The sequence below is a fragment of the Delphinus delphis genome, chromosome X, assembly GCF_949987515.2.
Source record: "Delphinus delphis chromosome X, mDelDel1.2, whole genome shotgun sequence".
NCBI classification, from domain to species: Eukaryota; Metazoa; Chordata; class Mammalia; order Artiodactyla; family Delphinidae; genus Delphinus; species Delphinus delphis.
In genome coordinates this window covers 33,292,934-33,316,008 of record NC_082704.1, presented here as the reverse complement: position 1 = coordinate 33,316,008, position 23,075 = coordinate 33,292,934, and the positions used below count along the sequence as shown (strand labels likewise).

At 48.1% G+C, this 23,075-nt stretch overlaps 1 protein-coding gene across 1 annotated transcript in view; it reads left to right on the top strand.

The window, feature by feature from the left end:
• The first annotated feature begins 2,128 nt into the window (after window positions 1-2,128).
• PAK3 (p21 (RAC1) activated kinase 3) overlaps window positions 2,129-23,075 on the top strand; it is a 116,569-nt gene continuing 95,622 nt past the window's right edge. The window contains exons 1-4 of the mRNA XM_060002440.1: window positions 2,129-2,211; window positions 3,180-3,245; window positions 3,364-3,473; window positions 8,544-8,691. The gene's annotated coding sequence lies outside the window, so the exon portion shown is untranslated. The remainder of the gene's footprint in view (window positions 2,212-3,179; window positions 3,246-3,363; window positions 3,474-8,543; window positions 8,692-23,075) is intronic.

Below are 23,075 nucleotides of genomic sequence, written 5' to 3'. Positions count from 1 at the left end.
GCAAAGTGATTCTTTAAAAAGTCTTAAGAGTACGTGGTTTACTTAGTCTTTGCCTCCCTCTTTCTTGCTTTGTCGTAGACTTGAAGGGTCGTTATTATTCATTTCCCAATTCCCAATATCATCAGAATTTAACATGAATTAGTCCAAAGAGGAATCCCAATCTCCAACTTCCCCAGATGTTGTCTCTGGTGAATCTAGAGGCCTGTTGTGTGACTTTTCCTAAGAGGACCCTGGCAGATGTATTTGTTCACTCTTGGTCTTGAAACTTCTTTGGTTGACATTACAGCAAAATGATTGCTGGATATTATGCAGTGTTGAGAAAATTGGATAGAAGTGCACTGGGGAGGGTCATGACCCATCTTGACCATTTAACTATGTGAGGACACATTTATCTTTATAAAAAGAAGTTTGAAAATGAAGAAGAAAAATCACCAATAATTCTACTTCTTTAACCCAACTATTATAATTTTATGTTCATCTCTAATTTTTTTTTGTGTGTGTGTAGGCATATTTTACATCATTATAATTCGAATGTACTTATTATTTTGCATTTTTGGTCATTTTTGATGACAGCTTACTGTCTCCTTGCTGGGGTTTACGCTAATTTACATAATCTAGCCAAATCCTAGGGCGCTTGGATTTTGGAGTAGCAAGAGACGACAGTTTTGTGGGTTTTTTGCCATACGCGGGCCTCTCACTGTTGTGGCCTCCCCCGTTGCGGAGCACAGGCTCCGGACGCGCAGGCTCAGCGGCCATGGCTCACGGGCCCAGCCGCTTCACGGCATGTGGGATCTTCCGGACCGGGGCACGAACCCGTGTCTCTTGCATCGGCAGGCGGACTCTCAATCAGTGCGCCACCAGGGAAGCCCAAGAGACGACATTTGAGGTTAGATTTTAGAAGGCTTTCAACATGGGCAAAAATTTGAACTTTTTCTTAAAGACAAGATATGCCATGGGAGGTTTTAGGGAAAGGATGGACAGAAACAGCCACATCTTAACAATTGTTAATATAACTATATATATGTGTGTGTGTGTATACACACATATATATTGTATTTGAAGTAGATTAATCATTCTCTTTTTGTATAATGCTGTTTTTATTTTTATTTTTTTGGCTGCGTTGGGTCTTCGTTGCTATGCGTGGGCTTTCTCTGGTTGCGGTGAGCAGAGGCTACTCTTTGTTGCGGTGCGCGGGCTTCTCATTGCGGTGGCTTGTTGCGGAGCACCGGCTCTAGGCACGCGGGCTTCTGTAGTTGTGGCTCGTGGGCTCAGTAGTTGTGGCTCACAGGCTTAGTTGCTCTGCAGCATGTGGGATCTTCCCGGACCAGGGCTCGAACCAGTGTCCCCTGCATTGGCAGGTGGATTCTTAATCACTGCGCCACCAGGGAAGCCCCTATAATGCTGTTTTAAAAGTGTGTGTTTCATGTGCAGAAAGGTAGTTTTCCTATCTAGATTGCCACCTCTTTGAACCCCATTGCCATACCTGCCTCTCAGTTTACTGTGGTTTCTGGAGACTCCATCGGTGTAAACTGCTTGCCTGACAGGTGGTGTCCCAAATCCAAACCATTTGCCCCCAGTAAAAAGTGCTTGTGTAGCTGGACAGATTTCCTCCCCTGAAAATGTATCTGAAATCCCAGTCTTCCTGCGGGGGCAGTTGAGGAAGATATACTCAATAACCGCCCTCCCCTCCCACTGTCAGGTGCGCCTCTTTCTCGAGGGCCACACCTCTGTCTAGACAACCCTGACAGTGTAGAAGTTTCCATCTCCTTTTCCTTTCCCTCTCCCTGTTCCCTCCCCTTCATTTTTTTTTTTCCTTCCCGGCGCTTCCTGCCTGGAAACAAAAGATTGGTCCCCAGTAGCCCACTCAGGGTGATTTTAGTTTTCTGCTCCGGCTCTGATTGGCCTCCGCGCGGTGCAGAGCCCGGGTGACGTCATAGCGGAGCAGGGCGAGGGAGCTGTTGCCGAGCAGGGCTCGACCGCGGGCGTGCAGCTGTGGGCGGCGGACCGTCTGGGGTCTCGCGCGGGGGGCTGCAGCTTTCCCCGGCCCGGAGCGAGTGTGCGGGGCCGGGAGGAGAGCCGGGAGGGTGGGGAGCGGGCCGAGCCCGGGGCTGCGGCTGCGGCCGCGGGGCTGTGGCGCCCCAGCCCCGCCAGCCAGCCCGAGCGCTCGGAGGGAGAGGCAAGGTCTGGACGGGGTGGCTGGACCAGTGGCAGGTAAATCCCGCGATGGGTGGCACCCGGCTCGCTCTGGGGAAGGGGGTGGCGGCTGGGCTCTGCTTTTAGCCGGCCGGGCAGATTTTCTGCCTGCCTGGACCCCCCTCCCGCTGTCGTGGCGCCCCGGCCTCGAGTCCCCTACGTGGCTCCCCCAGAGCCCTGACACCCGGCGCACCGTGTACACGATCTCGGCTTGCGAACGCGGACAAGTGGGTGTGTCGGGGCCATTCCCGGAGGACCAGGGCCCCTTCGGTGGGTCAAGCCCTAGACTCGCTTACTGGGGCCTGGGCCGCTTGAGGCTAAATCCGCCCCCGGAGCTACGTCAGGCTGTAAGTCTTATACCATCTTCCCGCCTCCCTCCCCCAGCCACTGTAGCAGCGACGGCAGCCCCCTACCCCCGCAAGGCGAGGGGGTGTGGCCGCGGCCCCGGCAAGTCCGGGGGAGGGGGAACAGCCCAACCGGAGCAAACAGAAAAAGTGACGATTTTCTTACACGGGCGCCTTTCCCCCCTTTCTTTTATTTTTCTATATTCCCCTCCCCCTTTTTGGTGGGGTAGGACAACCAGAGGAGGACTCTTTTCTTCTCCTGTGAGGACTAGAATGATGCAGTAATGTCCCTAGAAAACCCGGGGTCCCTCAGTTGGCCTTTGTCTTTGGGGAGCAGGGTCATCAGGTCCACAGCCCCCCTTCCCTGTCCCCGTCAGCTTGCAGGGGGCCTTGCCCTCAGTTCGTGAACTGGCTCTGGCAAGGTTCCTGCCACACTTTCGGAGGGACTGGACCTTTTCGATTCTTGCTCTGGCAGGATTCCTGCCACAGTTTCGGAGGGATTGGACCTTTTTGATTTCTCGCTCTGGCAGGTTCTCCTTCCCTCGGTGGTTGTGGAGGGGTGGAGTGCGGGAGCGGTGGGAGGGCGGTGCCTGCAGGGAAGGAGCCAGAGGCTCCACTTGTTCTTTTGGTCCCACCTTCCAGAATCCAGTGCCAGACTCTGGACTTGAGGGTTCTGGGCTGTGGTCTGTAGAAGCGAAGGAGAGAAGGGTGAGTGGCTTGGCTTTGGGAAGCATGAAGGGGGCGGTTGCAGTGCTATTTTTAAAAAATGGTTTTCAGCAGGGAAGCCTTTAGCCATGTTAGTCTCGCTCCCCTCATGGTTTTGCAGACTCAAATCCAGGCCAACTGTATGGCTGTCTGAGGTGTTGGAACAGAAGGAAGTCCATTCCTGTCGGTGACAACACTGTGGCCCTGTTCTGGAATGACCGAGGTGTAAAGGTCAGTGTGGTTTTCACTGGGCCATCTGCAAAATTATAATTGGACAGGTCTGTCATTTGGTTCTTGAGGCCTTTAATCAGGGACACCTTTGGGCAAAGGGGCTTAATATGGTAATGGGCGATTAACAGGCCAGGGCTTGGAGAGAGCCATGTAAGCCTCCGTTTCTGGATACAAATATCATAGCCTCCTCCCCCCGGGAAAGAGGCAAAATAGCCAGAGACTGGGGGGGGGGGGGCGGGTAAAAGCCAACAGCTGCGAATCTCGAGGCCAGGGGGGACCTTGTAGGAGAGACCTCACAGAAAAAGGGGGTTTGCCTGTGACAGAGGTACAGGCATGGGGCCACAACACCCTAAGGATGTTCCAAGTAGCTGACCATTCCCACAGGTTGCTCTGAGGTCTTTTGGGGGAAGGGAGCAGACAGACGTGACAAGAGACGGAAATGAGGAATAACTTCGGGGATTGGGAGGTGCTGCCCTCATCAGAGACTCTGTTATTATGAGGTCAGAGACTAAGCTACTATGAAGTCAAAGTGGATAGCCAAGGCCAAAAAAAAAAAAAAAAATCAGATCTAGAAATCAGATAGAGTAGGTAGGTAAGGTCAGGGGAGTAGATAGGAGCAAAGCCAAAGAGAGAGAGAAGAAAAAAGCCATCATCTTACCAGGAGCCCAAAGGCCCCGATTTCCCTGGTGAACTGGGGGCAGTTTGGGTGGCTGGGGCACCTGTGGCTCAGTCCAGACTTAGGGGGACAATTGCTCCGTACTTGGGGAATCAATAGCATTCTCACTGGTGAAACCCAACCTTCAGGAGCCAGTAGCTTTGGTCGAGGGAAGAAGAAGAAACTCGATGAGCAGCAGCCTCTACAAATGGGTCTTCCTCCTGGGTAAGGAGAAGGGAGTGGGGGGCCAGGGCCCCAGAACGGACTGGGGGAGCTTCGAATCTGACCGAGACAGGTAGGTTGACTGCTTTTACCTAGGGTGGTCCAGGGCCAGGTCTGGGGCCCCTGCTTCAGGCATGGGGGTATCTCTGCCTGTGCTCAAAAAGAAAGCCCTCCTTCCCAGGGGCCCCGGGACCCTGTGCAGACCGGGGACGGCGAAAACCACTGCCCTAGAAGGTAAGTGAAGCTGCTGAGGCATCTAGGCTGCAGCTTAAGCTTCAGCTGCCCTGTTGTCCCCCAAGCTCGCCACCGGCCAGAGGCTAGGCAGTTCCCTCTGCAGGGCCTTGGGGTGAACTCGGCTGCCAGCTCAGCATTACGCGGCTTCTCCGACAGGGGGCGGGAAAGGGCAGGCCGCGGTGCGCCCAGGGCCGGAGACCTCCATTTCAGGTGTGAAACCTGGGCCTCGGATCAAGTGACAGCCATACATTTCAAATCTGATTTAGGGATACCAGATGAACCCTCGGGTCTGGCAGTCTGCTTCCATTTCCTCCCAGAATGTGTCGCTTCCTCCCGCGCTCCGCAACTTTGGAAGGCGTTTGCATTTACATCCCCGGTGATTACTGGAGTCACTAATACAGCCTAACCCAGAGTTTAATTGGAAACGTTAAACAATGCGATGGATCCGTGTCTGATTTGCACAGTCGGTCAATTATCTGCAGGTTGGGGCAATCTGCGCTGCACCCAGGGGGATGCGAGGAGGGGCAAGATGGCGTGGCCACAGCTGGGTCTGCGGGCGCGAAGCAAAATGAGGGGAAGCGGAGCTTGAAGACTGGAAAGAGATGAACAGTCTCCTGGTGGGGAATGGAAATCACGGAAAGGCCTGGGCGCCTGATCACTGAGATGGAATAGGACGGTGTTGGAGCCCACACAGTGGAGATGGAGGCCAGGGTTTTGCCCTGAGGTGGGAGGGTCCTGGATTTGGAGAAGGAAGATTTTTTAGGGACTAGAGGACCAGGAGCTGGGATGGAACCAACCTTGGGAGTCCAGAAGCCAGTGTTCTGGTCTGAGTGTTTCTGCCCCTCTCTGGGCCTCAATTTCCTTGTCTTTCAAATGATGGGTTTGGACTAGGTGGTTTCTAAGATGGTGGTGACATTTTAGGAAGTGGGTCCATTTATTCTTGGTAATGAAAAACAGATTCACGAAAGGAGAGCCCCCCCAATTTACCCCTTTTAAATCATACTTTTTGGCGTGCCTCTAATTTGGAGGAAAACTGTACAAAACAAACCCACAACCACTACACACATTTCATCTCTTTCAGCAGGGTGGCCTTACTTTTATTTCATGGGAATGGGAACAGGGAGGAAAAGAGAAGCGCAAGTGGAGAATCTGCCCCTGTAACCAAGCCCCTGAAAAGCGCCGTAGGGCTCTTACACAGATCTTACACCCTGGAGGGGGGCAGACATGCGTTAGTGGCCCTGACTCCCTAACTCAGCCTCAAAACAGAAGGGCTTGGGGTGAGGGTGAAGGAAAGGCCCGGCTTAGGGTCTGTATCCTTTTCCTTCTGTCTTCCTCAACCCCCTCCCTCTCTGAGCCAGGGGGAAGTTTTGGAATTCTGTACTTTCTAGAGACACTACCCCTAACAATCAGCACAATCGCGCCCTCTAGTGACCTCAACGGGGACACCTTTGGCAGAGCTCCGGATACATCCTGTGGCCCAGCTCCAAGGTCAGAGCTTAACCCCCTGTGCAGCAGCTCCTTCCTGTGGAGAAGGGCTCCAGTCCTTCCAACTTTGAAACTCAGGTGGCTGCAACTTCCTGTAGGCCCATCTGGGGCTGGGAGTTGAGAGAGGGAGCCATTTCACCCCCAGTGCCCAGTTTCCTTCTTTGGGCCTGAAAAAGGTTCTGGAACATTCCCAGCTTTCTTCAGTGCTGGGACAGGTAGTCTCTGTGGTGGAGAGAATGGTTGTCCACAGATCCCCTCCCCTACCAAAGAGGTGGCAGCCCTAGTCCCCAGATAGATGCTGGCAGGAAGCCGGAATGTAGCAAGGCTGGGGTGCTGGTAGGCGCACGAGGGGTGCACTGATCTCTACCCCAGCCTCCAGTAGGAGGCTAAGCCACAGGTGCATACACGGGCAGTATAAACACAGAGAAGATACAGACACACAACGTGGCGTAGACATATGACACACAATATAGATTAGATACAGGTTCCCCAAGCACGGGATAGATGGAATACACGTGTAACACATCGCAGACCCACGGCACACATACGCAATACGGTACTGCCATGATACACACGCACAACGCCAATATAGACACAGCTGCACAGGCACGACACGGTGCAGGCACGCAAATACACAGACATGCCCACGCTTCCACCACAGCATACCCCCAGACGGGTGACAGGAGTGCGGCCGCCAGGTGGAGCTCCGTGTCCTGCCCGTTGCTTCTGCATTGGCTCCAGCTGTGCAGCTGGTGGGTTCAAAGCGGGCTGCTGTGGAAGCAATAAGCAGCTGAGGGGAAGTGGAGGTACGTCAAGGAAAGCTCTTGACCTTGCACAGAAACCTGGAGCTGCTTGGTTAGTACTGGCTGGTGCACTAGCACCCCACTCCCCCAGGTCCTCTGGTGCCGCTCCCCACCTGGGGATGCGCAGGGGCCTTCCTGCGGCCCTTCTTCTTGGGCCCTCTCCAAGTCCCGCCCCTCTCTGGAGCTACGGCAGCCCTCCCTCCCTCACCCCCCCCACGCCCTTGCAGGATGAGCTCATGCCTTGGGGGCGGGGGTGGCACACCACTCAGCGGTGCAATGGGTAGGATTTGGAAAGGCTGCTTGGAGTGTGCATGTGGGACGCTCGCAGGGGATGCCAGGGCCCTGGGGGGCCAGACGTGCTCTGGAGGCTTGCCAGCAGCAACTTGGCAGACCCGGAGGATGGCTTGGTCTTTTTCTTCTAGAAAGGGGAATTGGGAAGAACGGGGCTTTTCCTGGCTCCCTGAGGCTTCAGTTTTACTCTCTCCAGCTTTAGCTACCCATCCATCCATCCATGTCTTTGGATTAGGACCCTCTGTGTTCTGGAATCCCCTAATAGAGCATGTGCGAGCCTGGATCTGACTCTATTGGAAGTTAGCCCATAGGTGCTGCTCTTCTTTGAGGACAAAGTCTATGGAGGAAAGAGGGGGCAAGGAAGGAAGGATTGCAAGGCTTGGGGTCCTATCAAGGGAATATCAGTCTCCTCCTTGAGAGGCTCAAGTGATTGTGGGGAAAGGCAGGAAAGGGAAGGGTTAAAGGGACCCTGTCTGGGCTTCCCTGGTGGCACAGTGATTGAGAGTCCACCTGCCGATGCAGGGGACACAGGTTCGTGCCCCGGTCCGGGAAGATCCCACATGCCGCGGAGCGGCTGGGCCCGTGAGCCATGGCCGCTGAGCCTGCGCGTCCGGAGCCTGTGCTCTGCAACGGGAGAGGCCACAACAGTGAGAGGCCCGCGTACCGCAAAAAAAAAAAAAGGGGGACCCTGTCTCCTTTGTGGTTGGACATGGAAACCTCTCTGGGGAAGATAGGGAAAATTGTAACCCCCTAAAAACCCCAGTATGTATTCACCCCGAAAATCTGGGGAAGACTACGGAAGACATCCCTGTGGCAGATATTGGCGGAAGGTAGAGGAAAGTTCCAATTAGGATCAGAGGCTGAGGCCCTCAGCAGCTGTGAGATGATAGCAAATTAGGGGACCTCAGAGTGCTCCCCCAAGCCTGCCCACCAACCCAGTGAAGGAGGTTGTTGAGGAGGGAAATGGAAATGGCGGTGGAGACTTGGGGGTGAGGGTTTGCCACCATCTCGCAGTTTCCTCCTGTCCACCGGACTGTACCACCTCCTGTAAATATGCAGGTATTTCACGTCTGTCATTTGATTGAGTGCTCTCAGTACTTGTCCAGGGTGACTAGGGCAGGTCTTTTCCACTCACCAGCAAGCAAATGCAGAGTGGTGAAGTGCTAGCAGTTTTCAGCTTGAAACTCCCAGCTCAGTGCCCTTTCCGGATTCCCATGTACCGAGGCTTTTTTTTTACACTTCTTGACTCTGATTATCTACCTTCTTAAGGGATTTTCTGTAGTGTGTGTGTGTGTGTGTGTGTGATATTTGGGGGGTTGCATGGAGTAGTAGCAGGTGGGGAAGGAGGTTCCCGCCCCCCCACAATGCTTCTCTCGGCAGGTTTCCCCCAAGAAAGAGCAGCTGAGTCCTTGCATCTTGTGGCAGCTGGTGTGCCCAGCACTGAGCCCGTCGGAGCTGAAGGCAGCCCGGCCCCTTCTCATGGGCAGCACCCACCTGTGCTGAGGTCCTGCAGCGGTGGCTGTGTGAGGTGAGTAATGGATTCCAGGGCAGGGAGTTAGGGATCTCCAAATCCAGGTGAATGCCACCTTTCCGCCAGAGCTCCCTATGTCAAAGACCCTGCCTGGGCCTCACCAGCCAGGCCTCAGGGCACAGCCCATACTTTCTGGGGGACTGTGCAGCGGCGCTTGGTCTCTTGGTTCCCCCGTCTCTAATATGGGATTGACAACCTTGACCTACATCCTGGAGTGAGCAGGAGAAACAACCTACCAGTCATTGCCAAGTCCTCTGCAAATGTCAAGCTCCATCTAAGAGCTTTCGTGTAACACAGACATGCTTCCCGTCAAGCTGTCATTTCCTTTCCTCTTGCTTTCCTGATATTGAAGTGGCATTTCAGCCACATGCCCCAAATTCACCAATTGGTTCCTGTAATTTCTACTGCCCCATAACCTTAACTTTACCTTCCTATTCAAAGTGTACCCCCATCCCATCCATCCCAGCTTCTGGGCCTGGCAGGCTTAACTTAAACCTTCCAGAACATTCCCTCTGTCTTACCACCCAACCAGGGAGCATTTCCTCCCCCAGCTCTCCAACGACGCCCGAGTCGGTAGCATGTGGCGTAGCCCTTGTTTCTCTGCTGCCTTAACTAATTCTTGCATGATTTCTGGAGTCTTCATCTTGGCAGGTAAACTGGACTGTGTAAGGTCTTCAGGAGTAGGGACCAGATTTCACAGGTCTCTAGTCTCTCTCAAGTGTCTGGCAGTTCCCTAACAGCTTTCCCATTTGGGCCTCTCTCTCTTCCTGTCCATTCCTTTCAGGTGTCTTGGCCTGCCTCTCTGATCCTCTACCTGTCTCTTTTCCTCTCGGGCAGCCATGATAGCTTCCTCTGTTGTCGTCTCTGTCTGGCCTTCTGTGGCCATATGCTGCTGTCCAGCTATCTGTATCTTACCGTCCCTCTGTCTCCCTGTCTGGTCTTCTGTCTTTTTGTCGGTTGCTGAGACATCTCTCATATTGCCCAAGTCAAAACCAAACGACCAACATTTAAAAAAAGACCCAACAAGAAAAACAAAGAGACCTAAACAAAAAACAAACAAGGAATATACAATGCAGTTTCCTTTCACACTGAGCCTGTCCTGGGCCTGCAGGACAAAGGAAAACTGCGGCTCAGTGGCAGGTGCTTCTGTGATGCCATCTCATGGAGGGGAAGCTCCAGAGTTTTGGCCGTGAAATTGAAGGTATGAAATTACAGCCTTGCCGATATTGATGCATTCAGCTTTCCAGAGATGCTCTGGCAGGGGATCCTCTATAGAGCTTGAGCAACAGAAGGTAACTAGAACTGGCTAAAATAAGCAAGCCCCTGGGTCTCTCCTGGGTGTTCCATGACAGCCACAATAATAACTTGTATTTATTGTCCACTGTTGCCAGCACTGTGCTAGGCATTTTACTTGCATGAGACCGTTTGATCCTACAGTAACTCTGCAAGGTAGAAATTTTTTTCTGATCGTTGCTGTTTTTGTTTCTGATTATAAAAGTGATACTAGTTCGAGGTAGGTATTTTTATCATCCCTGTTTTACCCATGAGGAGATAGAGGTTGAGAGGGGCTAAGGTGCTTGCGTGTAACTGGACACATGTAGTGACTTTGGGGAGGAAAGACACTTCTGGAGGGTTTCTCAGCATCCCAGATAATTTTGGTACCCTCCGGCGCTCACACACACACTCTCTCACAAGCACATACTCATACCCTTGTACGTTCACACGATCACATTTACCTCCTTGACTCACACTCACTGTTCACACTGGACACATTCGTAGTGATGATCACTCTTACCCCCTCGCCCTCACACACCGTCATATTTCTGAACACACTATATACAGGTACATTCATACTGACACACACTGATACACAGTCACGTCTCTGTATTCACAGTTCCGTACTGACACACGCCCACACTTATCATACACCCACCCTCACGTTCTCACACACTCTTTACGTTCCTTCTTATGTTCTCACACTCTCCCAGTCATACCTACACACTCACTTCCACTCAGATGATGCAGTCACCCTTAACCCTCCCTCAAATTCCTACACAATTACACACACTCCGTACGCAGACATAGGTTGACTTTCCCCTGCCTGTTTCTCACATGGTCATACACACGCTCAATTTCATACACTCCAACACATTTGCACTGACACCACTATTTCCTCCTCACAGTTACATGTTTACACAGCTCGTAAGTCACAGACACACACGTGTGCCTACATGTTCATATGTTCACATTTATACATGCTCACACCATAAACACGATCTCACCCATTTAAACTCTTCTATCTTTGTACACTCCGAATTACACCCTTCCACTCATATATTCAGCACTGATACAGTCACTCTAACCGTGTCACATTCACACGTAATCACACTTACCCATGGCAACACTCATTTTGACACAGATTCACAATAGTACTAGTAATGACTCACGCTGTCACGTACACACCCATGTAATACTTTCCCAAACTCTTATACATACCCCTGCACTGATACTATCACATTCACGCACTTTCTCACCTCACACACACACGCACACACACATTGTAACACACCCAATTACAGGCAGTAGTTCGTAGTCACAGCTGTCATTTTTTTTCCCCCCATTTGCCACTAGTTCTCTTCTCACCTCTGGCTAAAAGGAAGGGTGTTGCTCTCAGCCAGGTGCCAATGGGACTGGATCTTTCTAGCAGAAAGGAGTGAGATTTATGTCTAGGATTAAAAAGAAGCTGCTCAAACCCTCAGGTCAAGTTTTACATCCTTTCACCATAGTTTCCTTTTGCAGAAATCACCTCTAATAGGCAGGACCTTAGCCACTCCTTTCCAGAGAGGTTAGGGTTTCAACGGTTTGTTTATCTTTTGGAAGTTTATGGCTTAACTTGCCACCTCATTTCTCTCCCAAGGGCAGGGGGAGGTGAAGCATGCGTTTCTTTATGCACTCATAATGGTTTCCTATGTGAAAGTGTGTCTTTGGTTTTATGTTTATGATCTGGAATTGCCTGCTGATTAGACACGTGGAAAGGGCAGTCCTGCTTCCAGCAGGTACCTCTCATCCAGCCAGGTCTACCCTTCCCCTGTTAACCCTGGACCATGGTATTCAAGAAAGAAAGAGAAAGAAAAGGCCAATGAGCTAGCTGGATGATAAAACATGTTCCTATTGTGAGTGTGCACGAGCACATATAGACCCCACTGGAATTTCAGCAGCTGTTACTAACAAGTTAACAGAGGAGATCTCTCAGTAGGCGTGGGTAAAGACAAGCTGAAGAAACTTCCTTGCACTCCAGACAGACTGTAGATTTCCCTGCAGAGGGTGAAAAAAAAAACCCCCGGAGTGAACCAATAGATCAGGAGCCTGGTGCCAGGGCCATGTGCCACCCTAGGCCCCAAGAGCACCTTGTAGGAGTCTCCGTAGTCCATGGCTGCCCCTGCTGGAGTCTCCCTGGAGTAAAAACACTTCACAATATAACCAAGCCGCCATTGGACATGGGTTCCAGCACACCATGGGGAAGAGCCTATACTCTGGGATACCACTTCTCCAGCCCACCCCATGTACACCCATCATTAGATCGAGAACTTCTTTGATAGCTGAGACCACACCACCTTACTTAGCTTGGATGCTCAGCGCCTAACACAACGCCGGGCCCAGGGCAGCTACTTGAGAAACTCGATTAAGAAACTAAACGGGGTGGGTGGGCAGCAACACGTGGTCAGGACAGATCCGGTGCCTCTCTCTCTCAATCCCAGGATTCCAATGGCATTACCAGCTCACATTGAGGACCTTCTGTGGGCCACACATAGTACAAGGCCCAGAGGGAAATTCAAATGGGCGAGAGGCACAAACTCTGCCCCTGAGGTAATTTCATTTGAATGGGAAAGATGAATCACCATGAAACCATAGTACAAGGCAGCAGTCTTGAAGTTGGGGGTCAGCGGAATCCTCATCATGTCATTCCGTGGTCTTCAGGCTCCAAAAGGCCTTGAGGGCCCATGAGTGGTTGGAAACAGCAGTCAGGATTTAGGGAGGACACTTCCCAAAGCCAACTGCCTCATAGACATCTTGCTTAGCACAGGAAAGATGGCTCATCTTTCTAGAAGATTGTGTAACAAAGTGCTTTGTCACTGGGCATCAGGCAGAGGAATAAAAGTGAGCTTTTAGACCTTAATGGAAATGTTGTACTTAATTAAGATTTAGCCACCGCTTCCACCAGGAGACAGCTTTAGGGAAATAGCTCGGCAAATTTACATTTGATCATTTCTGCCGATAAGCTGAGACTCACCGAAAGCAATTTATAAAACTGACAGTACTGGCTGAATTTCAGGAGGGACAAAATGCACCTCCCTGAATTCACTTGAATACAATGAGGAGCGCTAAGTAAGGAGACCCACCCCTTGCGTGTATATGGTATTTTATACTTCTCAAAATATTTAATAACCCCTTCATCTGTTATGATAGAAGCATTAGGAGCACCAACTCTGGAATCAGCTGGACCAGCATTTGAATCCCAATCTGGCCACTTCCTAGCCATGTAACCTTGTTTGAGTCAATTACTTATCCTCAAGTTTCCTCATCTGTAAAATGGGCACGACGCTAATACCTCATTGAGTTGTTATGGGGATGAATTGAGATACTGTATGAAAGCGTTTAGCACAATGTCTGGACTATAGTCAGTGCTCAACAAAAATGGTAGATCTTATTATTATCCTTACCACAGCCCTTGGAAGGAGGTGCTCTCAAAGGGGCAGAACCCTGAGGTAACGGAGAAACAGTATGGTTCCTTGCTGCCAGAGACCCGATTTTCACAGGACTGGTTGCGTGCTTTCCTTTAAGTCTTTATTTCTGCTTAACCAGGGGCTAGGGGTCAATGCTCATTTCCACTTAAGAAGATGAGTGAAAAATAAAATGAACCCATGCGAGTTTCCTCATTTCCTGTGTCATTTTCAGACATGCTTATTTGACCACTGTAGCAATGTTTCATGTTCATTTCAATGTCCCCTCTAGTCCTACAGCTTTTCCCTTGAAATCGTGAGGCCCTCGGTAATGTCACCTTCATATGCTGGTACAGAAACCTGGGAGAGGAGGAATGGAAAAGACTTCTGATGCTGGTGGAGCCAGAGGTCTGGTCTCTAACCACAGGCACTCCTCTGCCCTTGATTCTCATGCTGAAATCTCTGTGTCCTGGGCAGGGGGTCTGCTCACTTCCAGGCTTTGGTCCCAGACAGCAGAGTGGAGGCACGGTTCACTCACTTCAGAGCCCTAAGAGCATTTGTGTCCATGCAAAAGCTGTGAGTAACTGAGAACTCAGCATATCACATAAAACTGTAATGTGATTGAGGAAGCATAAATAAGAGTATGGGCTTTGGAGTCACACAGACATGGGATTGTACAGTTTTGTTTTTCTTTTCCATTATGGTTTATTACAGGATATTGAATATAGTCCCCTGTGCTATACAATAGGACCTTGTTGTTTATCCATTCTGTATATAATAGTTTGCATCTGCTAATCCCAACCTCTCAGTCCTCACTCCCGCCCCCTCCCCCGGCAACTACAAGTCTGTTCTCTAGGTCTGTGAGTCTGTTTCCGTTTGGTGGATAGGTTCATTTCTGTCATATTTTATTAGTAGATTCTACATATAAGAGGTATCATATGGTATTTGTCTTTGAGATTGTCTAGTCTTACTCTGTGACCTTGGCGAGTGAACTGATGTCTCTGAATGTCAGTTTCACCTGTAAAATGGAAATAATAATACAAGTGGTTTTGCAAGTTACGTGAACTTGTACATGAGTAACTTTTAGCAGAGTGCCTGGAACATAATCAAATCTCAATGAATGGTGGTGATTTTTTTTATGGCCTGTGAAGTCTGTGGCAGTAATTGTAAACACCTTCTGTGGGGTAAAAAGTCTTAAATTACTTCAAAGCATTTCCCACATGTGGATCATTTGATCCTCACAACCTCTTGGTGAGGTAGTCACCTTTTGCATGTGAGGAAATAGATTCAGAGCGACCAAGGGGTGTACTCAAGGTCATGAAGCTCATTAGCGGTGCTGGGCTGAGAAGGTACTAGTCTAGGCTGAATATTTGCATCTTTGGTTGGCAAAGTCTTTGGGGCGACACTTGGCAAATATGAGCTGTTTGAACTGAGCATGATCCTTCCTGTGAAAAGACGTCTAAATGCTACTAGCTACAGTTTAGCTGCTCGCCAGACCACACGGTGTTTCTCTCTGTGTCTTGTGTGATGCCCAACATGTTGCAAAAGTGCAATAAATGTGACATCATAAGAGTACCCTTTGCAACAAGGCTGAGTGATATATGGTCACGGTGGTACCGTTTACCACCAAAAGGAAAATCTTTCTTGAGGCCTGCCGTGTGGTTTTGTTCATGCTGCTCAAGGAGTACCAAATGTCCAGAGCCTGGAGACTCTTGAAACATTCTGAAACACATCAGCAGACCTCTGGTGCCACTTGGCCACTTCTCTTCTGACCTGAAAATGGCAAGGCGTCAATTTTAGTGAACTCTAGGGAAAGGATGGGAGGACAAAAAGATAAGAACATTTTTGACCTCTCTGTGACATTTGCCTCATAGCCATATTCATCTTGAAATACATTTCTCTTGGTTTCCATGATGTCATAGAGCCAGTTCCTCTACTTGAAGCATATTTCTCGAGGATCCCTGGTTCCTCTTCCAGCCCCAAAATGTTGGTGTTCCCCCGAGGTCTTTCCTCCTCTCTCATTCTATACTCTTCCTGGGCAATTGCACCTACTCGCACGCTGATGGTCTCCAAATTAATATTTTCAGCCCACGTGTCCTGCTCTCCACTGAACCATTCCATAATGCCAAATACACGTGTTAGAACTGCTGCTACGTTTATATTTGTCTTAATTTTGCTTTCTCTATCGAGAGGAATAGATATAGCTAGGGAGAGATTTTTTTACCACCACGTGAATTGATGTTTCCTTCAGCTTTTTATTATTTGCTATGTAATAAAGACAGGGTGCTTAGATATTTGTTTTGCTTCCTCCTAGATATTCCTAGTTTAATTTTTACCGAGATCTCCATTGTGTCACTGCGTTTGTTCTCTCTTCTTTGTATATGGACTTATACAGAAGTTACGTATTCGAGGACCATTTGCAGATATTTAGTCTTTGTAGAATGTTTATGTTTGTTGGTAGAGTCTTTAGAAAAATTTAGAAAAATTTTCTATAAAACTGATAAGGGCTGTCCTATTGGCCAAAACCAGAATAACGTGTTATTATTCTCTTGGGACTATGATTATTCCTGGTGGTCCAGTGGCTGCTCATTTAAGGGGCCTCCCGCATAATCATATTTGTTATCAGCTACCAACTTCATTAGCTTTTTTTTTTTTAACATCTTTATTGGGGTATAATTGCTTTACAGTGGTGTGTTAGTTTCTGCTTTATAACAAAGTGAATCAGTTATACATATACATATGTTCCCATATGTCTTCCCTCTTGCGTCTCCCTCCCTCCCACCCTCCCTATCCCACCCCTCCAGGCTGTCACAAAGCACCGAGCCAATATCCCTGTGCCATGCGGCTGCTTCCCACTAGCTATCTACCTTACTACGTTTGTTAGTGTGTATATGTCCATGACTCTCTCTCACCCTGTCACAGCTCACCCTTCCCCCTCCCCATATCCTCAAGTCCGTTCTCCAGTAGGTCTGTGTCTTTATTCCTGTCTTACCCCTAGGTTCTTCATGACATTTTTTTTTCTTAAATTCCATATATATGTGTTAGCATACGGTATTTGTCTTTTTCTTTCTGACTTACTTCACTCTATGACACACTCTAGGTCTATCCACCTCATTACAAATAGCTCAATTTCATTTCTTTTTATGGCTGAGTAATATTCCATTGTATATATGTGCCACATCTTCTTTATCTATTCATCCGATGATGGGCACTTAGGTTGTTTCCATCTCCGGGCTATTGTAAATAGAGCTGCAGTGAACATTGTGGTACATGACTCTTTTTGACTTATGGTTTTCTCAGGGTATATGCCCAGTAGTGGGATTGCTGGGTCATATGGTAATTCTATTTGTAGTTTTTTAAGGAACCTCTATACTGTTCTCCATAGTGGCTGTACCAATTCACATTCCCACCAGCAGTGCAAGAGGGTTCCCTTTTCTCCACACCCTCTCCAGCATTTATTGTTTGTAGATTTTTTGATGGTGGCCATTCTGACTGGTGTGAGGTGATATCTCATCTCCCGCATAATCATATTTGTTATCAGCATACCAACTTCATTAGCTTTTTTTTATTAATCACCATTCTAAGCTAGTTGTTTACTCTCGTTTCCGAAAAGACCAGAAACTGAGGCACGGTTCTGTCTGGAATCCTGAACAAAAACTAAAGGCTACACTAGGGATGTAATGTACAGCATGGTGACTGTAGTTAATAATACTGTGTTGTATACTTGAAATTTGCTAAGAGAGTGGATCTTAAGTGTTTTCGACATATCAAAAAGCAAAACAAAGCAAAAAAGTGATGGATGTATTAATTAACGTGATTGTATTTCACGTTCCACAATTGTATGTTAATTGGTATATGTATACTATTTCACATAGTATACATATACCAAACCATTAATCACACTGTATACCTTAAATATGTACATTTTATATTTGTCAGTTATCCTTCAGTAAAGCTGGAAAAACCCCTAAGGTATAAAAAAAAAATCAGTCCTCCCACATTCCTCTGGGCCTCTTGGGATAGAAATATATTTCTACCCAGATTTCCATTTGGGGTGCTGAGACCCGTTAATCACACCAGGTCTAGCATCCGTGCCATATTTGGCCAATGTCCAAAATAGAGACCCCTCTTGAAACCTCTCTTTTCCTGTCTTTCTATTCCCATACTGCCTGTGCTTCCTCTCCCGTGGCTCCTTTTCTGAGAGTTGCCCTTCAGTAGCAACCCGTTGTCATCTTTGGCCTGAGTTGTCACGGCCAACACCCATTATACTTTGTCTCCTTGAGGGTGGGGACTGCAACTTGTTCATCTCTTGCCCTAGACCCTGGTGAGTTCCTCCTTACCCTTCAATACCTTGCTCAAGTGTAATGCCCTCTGATGCCTCTGGGGAGTATTAGCTTCCCTTCCTACACTGGCCTTCCAAAGCATCCCCTGCCTTCCTGGGCACATACTAGACACCGTGTAAATGCTGAATGAAAGATTGAATTTATTTATGAAGATTCAGTGATTATCTGAAGATCACAGAACAATCCAGGAGTGGGGCTAGAATTAGCCATTCTTCTTTGGTTGGAGACAATTCTTTGGGGTTTATAAAAAGACCTAACCAGAAATCAACTCCAAAAATTAAAATTGCAGAGCAAGAGGCAACTTAGTTCTTAAATGTAGCATGAAAGGAAGTAGTTTCTTTTTCCAAGTGTTATGTTCTTAATACACTTCCCCAAAAGAAGTCTGTTCTGCCCATATATGACTTCAGTTCTGGAAAATGCTTTGTGTCACCCTTACTGATCCCTTCCATAGTTCACCAGAAGCCAGTGTTCTGGCCTTTGAAAGTCTCATACGTGTTACTTTCTTCCAGAGGTTTAAGATCTGTTCTTTTTCTTACATAGCACCAGCATCACTTAGTTCAGCAGAAACAGAGGCCTAAGGCTAAGAAACGTAATCTAGCATGCTTGGAGTATTTGTTTGCTGGAATATACTGTTGAATAATGTATTACACCAACCTAGTGCTTTCCTACTCATCCTTCAATGCCCTGCTGAAGTACTATATCTCTGATCTCTTTGAGAACCTCAGTTACCTTTCTGCTGTGTCCTTCCAAAGCATTCTGTGCCCACCTGGGTGCATCCGTTGTATTCCCTATTGCATGTATGCCTGTCTGCCATCCTCATTTAACTGTGAGCTCTTTGAAGACAGGGACTGGTCTTCATTCACCTCTCTTTGTATACCCCCTGTACCTGACACAGTACCTGGTACATATGAATGTTTGTGGCATGGAGATGAAAGGCAGGACAGTGATGTTCTTTGGAACATCCACATCAAACACTTTCCTTATATGGGGAGGTATGATTATTGGCACTGATTTCTCATCCAACAGGATAGCAGTCAGTGAAGGAGAGTCTTCCCTTCTTCAGTCCCTCTTTTTGTAGCCCCCTTCAATTTGTAATACACGTGCCCTTGTTCTGTAGTTATATTTTTATCTGTGTATTTAATATACATTTTATATACAGTATGCAGCCAGAGATGAAACCCACTGCTCAAATCTATAATGTCCCTCAGAGCTGGGCGTTTATTTATCTCTTTACTCGCAGCGCCTTACCGTTAAAGGGGAGTAGGTCTCTGCTTTGGTCTTAGGATTCTTTGAAATGAAAGTCAGCCAACAAGCCACAAGAAGAAGGCACGTAACTGGTTTCTTTTCCTATAAAAAGCAATGTCAGGCTGACCTAAGATCTTCTCTTTTCCTCTCTTTATACAGCTGTGCATAAAGACCGTCATATAGACCCTCATTATAGACCCTCATAGTTAAGCTGGCCAGAAGAGTGTAGGGCATGTCTAAGAGACTGCAGAAGGCCACCAAACCTGCTGGTGGTTGGCTGCCATGATTGTGAGTGCAGGGAATGTATTGGGCTCAATCTTTTTTTTTTTTTTTTTTTTTTTGCCACACTGCACGGCTCGTAGGATCTTAGTTCCCTGACCAGGGATTGAACCCCGGGCCCTCTGCAGTGAGAGCACAGAGTCTTAACCACTGGACCACCAGGGAATTACCCTAGGCTCAATCTTAAAGGAGAACGAACACTCTGAGATGACCATTGCTTGATACAGAATTATAATGGAGTTATATATATTTATTATAAACACCCAACTTTCCTTCCCTTTTTCTTCCCCCAAATGTTTGTCAAGATGTGTTCTAGGCCACAGTCCCACCTCCACAGGAGTCATTGGGAACTCAGGCCTGCTGACTCGCGTTCCTTGCAACAAACCCTACTTCTGCTTTATCTGCAATTTTCCTACCGGGCTATCACGTCCTTCCTTTGAAGTGAGGGCTGGGCCCTGTGCTCTCAGCCTGGAGGCTTCTCCAGGCTCCAGAAAGACTTAGGTACCTGGCAGCCTTCTCTTTGTGTGTGCGGGTGAGCACTGGGGCAGCGTAGCTGATCGAGTGCTGGAGGAGGGATCTGCTGCATGTCATGAGCCACGTCTTATAGAAGTGGACAGTGGCAGCTGAGTAACGGGCAGCAAGGAGAATGACTCACTCGGTGGATCTGACAGCTCGTAAGTGAAGAACTTACCTGGTACAGGAAAGCCATAGGGAAGCCAGCATGCTCGACTGTGAGGTCATCCTTCGGGCTTCTGGTTTCTAGAGGCATTTCACTGGGTGGATTACGATCTTTTCTTAGACCCATGGACAGTCTTTTTTTAAGACAAAAATAATCCTCTTTGGCGGCAGTAAGAGGTGGGGGTAGGAGATGGGGAATTCCTGCAGCTAAGGCTATGGCCAGCTGGATGTTCATCCCCTACCATTTGTGAAGTGGGATAGATGGCAATTGGGCCTGGTCACGTCCCGTTCTTCCTTCAGCATTTGAGGGAAGCCCTTTTTTTTTTTTTTTTTTTTTTTTTTTTTTGCGGCACGCGGGCCTCTCCCTGTTGTGGCCTCTCCTGTTGCGGAGCACAGGCTCCGGACGCGCAGGCTCAGCGGCCATGGCTCACGGGCCCAGCCTCTCCGCGGCATGTGGGATCTTCCCGGTCCTGGGCACGAACCCGTGTCCCCTGCATCGGCAGGCGGACTCTCAACCACTGTGCCACCAGGGAAGCCCCCCTTTGTTTTTAATAGATAGTATTTCCTCATCCTTAACCATAGCCCCCAGATAAGATGCTGAGACACACGCTCAGCTCTTTTGTAAACTTAGGTTAAGGGGCAAAAGCTTGAAGAAGAGTTGCTGCATTTTGCACCAGCTCAAATTCTTTGACCTCCAGTTCTGGCAGGATGTCTTTTTTTTTGCGGGGAGCGGGTAGCATATGAGTTTTGCTAAAATGATCTAAATTCCTAGTTTAGAGGGGGTAGCATTGAGCTTTGCTACAATGATCTAAATTCCTAGTTTAGAAATATGTAATGCTAAGATCTCAATTGACCCCATGTAACTCTTCTCTTCAAATATTCAATGGGCACCTTCCCTATAGAAGACCGATTTGGGTGTAGAGCATTGAGAATAGAGCAAGTTCCTAGGACGATAAGCCATAAGGCACATGTTCGAAAACGATGTCCAGACATCTCTCTGGTATACAAAAAGCCCTAGCAACTTTGGGAATTGAAATTTTAGGCTTGAGTTTGAGGGAATTTGTGGCTCTTTTGCCGGAGTGGATCAGGGAAGGGTATAATTATCACCCATGCATAGTAACAGCGAGCAGCTAGAACCCCAGAGACTCGAGATGTTGGTTTACCATATCCTGTTCACTTGGGCTGCTAGTCTGCATCTAATTTTTTCCATCTGACTGCTTCCAAGGATACTACATTCTCTTTTGAGAACTAGGAAATGTTCTATTACTAGGTTTTGCTTCCCTTTTCTTTTTTCCACACGTTTATTTGAGGCATCTTTTATTTTCTTTAACGCTTACAAAAATGTCTACCTCTGTTCTTTATGCATCTTATTTTCTCTTCTTAGAAGCATCAGTGTTGGAAATGAAAAGCTGAAACCTGTGATAATGCATCAGTTTGCAAATACAAACACAGGTCAGGTGATTATTAGCATTTTCCTGGCATTAGCTCACGCAGCATACACAATACATTTAGAAGCTTAAGAAGTCGTTCGAATAGGAACTATTTGCCCCCTATAATATATGCAGTGTATGAGGTCTGGAGGCTGGGGTATACCTATCGATTACCTTATTTGCAACCTATTATTGAAATTTGCAACTATAATATGCTGGCTTATTGGATTTCATTACTGTGAAGTTCCTGCTACAAACAGTGGAAGCCACTCATAACAGAGAACAGGACTACAGCGGAACCGACCTCATTTGCTCGCGTGTGTGAGAGAGAGCATGAACGTGTTCTGTGTGACCATGCCTTGTATGTGTGTCAGTAGTGAGCTATCTCTTGCAGGATCTAAGATTGAAATGAGGCGGCTGTAAAAAGAGCTAGTGCCTCCCTTACTTGTCCGGCTGCTTTTGCAAATCTGCCTAACAAGTAGCTCAGCAACTCCTGATCAAATGATCTTTGAAATGGCTTCCCTCCATTACACGCTGTAATGGTATCTCCCAGGCCAGGCTTTCTGAAACAGCACACCCCTGTCTCTGATAGCAGAGTTCCCTTGGTGAGTGCCCCAGAACAGACAAGCCCCAAAACAAGGCCATCTAAGAATTGGTCCTACCGGCCAACGAATGCTCTTGGAGTTCTGTCAGTAAATCTCCTAGCCTTGGGTCTTTGGATGAGACAAGCAGTTGAAATCGGTAAGTACCAGCCTGAAGTGGGTTGAAATGAAAAAGCTAGAACTGTCATATGAATATTCGGGGAGGATGAAAGTGCACATATGGAGAGAGAGAATGTGTGTGTGTTTGTGGGTTTACTTGGATCCATATTGTAATGGTGTCATGGGAGGGGAATTGAGGAGAGTTCGAGATTCTGGTCTCAGTTCCTTCAATTATTTTGTGACCCTGGGGAAGTCGCTTAACCTCTATGCCTTGTTAATTCCTCACATGGAAGATGGGGATGGTGCTCCCTTCTTCACATGTTGGTGTCCGGCTCAGATAAGAGCAAGAGCTCAAATAAGCTCCTGGACATTATGAAGTCATATAGTAAAAAATGAGGTGTCGGTAATCTGAGGGTAGCTGGCGTCTACGTGATGCCCAATTGCTTGGCAGTTAGACTAGTGCCAAAATTTCCAAACGCCTTCTTAGCTCAGACCTGCTTGGAGTAGGCATATAGGCTTATTCAACACCATGAAAAACTTACTCAGAGCTTCAACAAAGGCATAGAACTTACAGAGTTCCATTTCATTCCCTCACATGTGTATTTAATGCCTCCTGGGAACAAGGCACTGTACTAGGCAGTTTGAAAGCATTATAGTTATGACTGAGGGGTTCTTACCCTCAAGGAGCTTATGATCTAGTGAGGGGAATGACATATTTCATGACTGTGTGCAATTTGAGACAAGATGGTGGCAATGCTAAGTTGGGCCCATCTGGCTGACTATTGTTAGGGGTCGGGCTCTCGTCCACCTTGTCTGGGAATGGGAGTGTGGGTTTAGGGCTGCTGAGGGACCCAGACCTGGCTCATTCTCCTCCCTATAGAATGAGCCCTTTCTCTCTTCTTTGGCATCTTAGCATATTATGGGAAATAATGTCTGAAAAGTTGCTAGAAATCTTCAGATACAAGTTGCTGTAAAAACGTAAAG